This window comes from Etheostoma spectabile, chromosome 2 (assembly GCF_008692095.1).
Source record: "Etheostoma spectabile isolate EspeVRDwgs_2016 chromosome 2, UIUC_Espe_1.0, whole genome shotgun sequence".
NCBI lineage: Eukaryota > Metazoa > Chordata > Actinopteri > Perciformes > Percidae > Etheostoma > Etheostoma spectabile.
Window position 1 is genome coordinate 14,002,954 of NC_045734.1, and position 3,810 is coordinate 14,006,763.

Genomic DNA, 3,810 nt, shown 5'->3' on the forward strand with positions numbered 1-3,810 from the left:
AAAAAAAAAAAAAGGTTGTTGTTTAGTGAATCTATCACTGCCGGGGCTGTATTGTACCTCTTTATTTAGACTTTTTTTTTTTCTCTACCAAAAATATTTTGTGCTGGTCAGAGGGTACTTGGCCTAAAAAAGCAATTCAAAGGTGTTACAATATTGAAAAAAAGTTGAGAAACACTGGTCTAAACGATATGACGTGAACATGGCATCCCCACAGGGTTAATTACTAGCTCTTCTGGAGCTTTCAATCATTACACAATGTTTCTCAGCAGATGGATTTGGCCCTGTTGTCATGGAATTGTTATTGTTTTGAAGGTTTTCTAGACACTTTAAAGACTTACTTTATGTTCCATGTTGGCTTAAAAGTTGATGTTGAAAGTTCAGTCTTGATGTTGGAAACGGTATCGATAATTAAGAAGTTTAAAGGTTGAAAGAATAGCTCAACTCTGTTCTCGTCGCCAGTCAAAGCTCCATGAAAAGTGTAACAGACTAACAACCCATTTCCTCTCCCAAACAAGTGAGGTACACAGCTCTAGTTGTTTAGAGTAGGCCTATCGACAAAAAGGAAGAAAAATACCATTACGATTGTTTAAACAACTAGTGCAGCATAATCCAAGAAACTTAAAGCCAAATTATTGCAATGCGAGTCCAACTGGCCAAAGTTACTCCAATATGTAAATTAATTAATGTGGGCGGAGGAGGTTGTAGAGAGTTTCCACTGACATCTAAGTGAGTAGACTTGATAGTTAGTAGATCATGAATTCTCATTTCATCTGTTCTTTTAAGATATTTGATACAAATATTTTTATTTTTTTTAAATCGTTTTGCTGGTGTGACTTTTCTCTTGCTAAATATATTAGATGCAGGGATGAAAGGGTGAACATGATATGTGCATACAGTGTGTGCCTATTGATTTATTTGGAGAGCCGGCGCTGTGAAAGATACTGATGTTTTCTCCAGATTACAGGTAAACCACGCTTTCCCCCCATGTTTTTAAATGCAGACACCAAATCTATGCAGTGTTGAACTGTTGAAGTCTTTGGCTTGTAGGGAGCCTTTTCTTTAAAAATAGTGTAACCTGCAAATTTCACTCGTGAAGGGGAGTGTATTTGACTGCCTGCATGCTCGTCAACTTTTATGAGTGCAGGCTTTACAGATCAGAGTGACTTTCCCATCTCCTTCTCTGTCTGTTCATGCAGCCATGATGTGAATACAGCATCAGGCTGACAAGGGAGAGAGACAGAGTGAGTGAGTGAGAGAGGAAGACACAGGAGTGTCTAGGGCCTGGATGGATGGACAGACTGACAGATGAGTCAGCGGCATTGGGGGCTGTGATTGGCCGGTTCCCCCAGAGAGGTGATGTGGTATTCTGTGTTCATTTTGGCCTAAGCTGCCGTTGATCCCCTGAATGTCACCAACTGAATACATTACAGAAGGACAGAATTTTAGCTATTTACTGTTTACATATTTATTACTTTACTGTGAATTTCTTCTTTCTTTTTTTAAAGCGGCTATAAGAGACATTTTCACAAGAACAATGAATCACGTGACTATTTGTACGTAAAAGGGGTTGATCATAGTGATGTAAAATAATCATTGATGCAGTCTACTCAGTTTAGCATCTTTCAGCTCATAATGTTTGGTTTTCAAGCCCAAAACTTTACTGTTTTAGTTTACGACATTTATTTATTTATGTATTTATTGCCACATTTATGTATTTCATGATGTATTTCAAAGACATATTTATTCATGTATTTATTAATTTGTTTACGTATTTATTCATTTATTTAATATAGAATAAAACGGGAGATCATAGAGAACAGGGTGAAAAGCATACATTTCATTTTGTTTCATGACATGCAGAATGTCCATTTAAAGTTGCGTGCTATTTATATGCATTCCCATGAGATTACGTTAGACAAAGCTATTGACTTGCTGGTGATCATAGTGGACTGTTTAGCAGCTAAAGAGACAACTTAGAAACAAAAAAAAATCAAATTTTAAATGAGAAAGAATATTTATCTTACATTTGACAGGTGGCCAAGAAGCAAACATTGCTCTGCATCTCCTGGATGTGTAAACAGCCAACTGTTTACAACAGTTGCTAACAAGTTTACCATTTGAACTTTAACGGTTCCATGTTGTGTTTACAGCTCGTGTCCACTGCTCTCTGGTGGCCAAGAAATCAGCTATTGCAGCTTTAAGATTATTTCCATGGCATTTGGTGTAAAGTTTATGGTAAAAAAATAGTCTTTCATTGCTAATTAGATGTTTTGTTTACTCATTCTTTATTTGTTACAAGTTTTGTGTGTGTATACAGAGCCAGAAACATTTCACACAGCAGAATAAGATGTAAAGCTATCATGGACCCAGACGATTATTTCCAGTCTTTCCTATCACTCATCATCCCATTTTATCTCATCCCTTCTCTCCCTCACAACACTGTGATCAAATGCCCTCCAGAGGCTCAGAGATAGAGGGCTTTTTTGTCCTAAAGGGGAAGCGATAACTGGAGACCCTAAATATGTTCTGATGGTGGAATCGATAAAGCTTGGAGGGCTGATTCGAAGTTATGGTTCTACGAACGTCCACCTGGAACTCATCTGAGTATTATTTGCCTATTTTGAACTTATAGAAAATACAAAAGAGAAGAGATTCTGAGACTGAAAAACTGGAAGGTGAAAAAGAGGAATCCAAGAGGAATGTTGACATTCTGTGTTATGTTTCGAAATCACGTCCGCAACCTCAGGTGTTTATAATGAAGATTACCCATTGAAATCTTCCACAGTTTTTGTGTGTGTATGCATACAGGGATGTCCACATAGATGATATATGTGCATGTGTTTGCATGCACATATATCTGCTGGCAGAGGGGTTATTGATTTGCAAGGGTGAATGTGTGTTGAAATTCAAGGTGGGCTTTCTGTCTCGTCCGTTCCTCTTGGCTGACAGAGCTCCCTGTAGATATGCATGCACTCTACACACCCTCAGTTCACTAATTCATTAGTTTCACTCTCACGCAACTATCAGCGCCATCATCTGGCATAGAAGTAGCTGCTGAAGCAAGTCTGCAATTTCACCTTTGGGGAGGAAATGCACAATACAGCATACTAAATGCCATACAGATGTAGAAAGGATAGAGCTTCCAGTTTTTTCTTCTGTTGAACTGCAAAATTAGCCTGGATGCCAGCTGAATTTAGCCCCACCCACAACATTTGAGGTCGGGAAGTTTGGTATGGACTTGATCCGTTGTGGAGCAACTATGCTCGAATAAGAGCTGGTCGGACCAATCGAAATATCAAGGGGGCTGTATGTGATGATGAACAGATGATCAACGGTCAACCACAACACCAAAGAGCGCTTGGGTTGAATTTGTTTACAACAAAGGTGGCTGCCGCTGGAGAATTGAGATGTGTAGATTCTGCTGTAGAAGATATCGACAGCACATTCATTTTAAAATCCTCAACTGGCCTGTTCAGCTCAACTCAGCTGTTCAAGTTGCAGAGGCTGGTTTTAGAAGAGACTTTACCTGTTTTAATGGGCAATAGAGAAGTCAGCTGGTGAAGTCAGCTATAAATAAAATGATCAATAATCCATTTTATTTTCAAGTTACAAAAAGCTGTACGAAATGGCAGAGTTTTACGACTCGGCTCAACCGACTGCCGAAAGCACGGTAACGTATGGTGGTTAGAGATCAGAGAGATGAAGAGAGGGAGCGCCCTTCCTCGTTAATCTCTCTATGGGATAAGCCAATCAGAGCAAGCAGCTTAGCTCTTGAATAAATAATGAGAGACTGGCAACAAATCGAGCTGA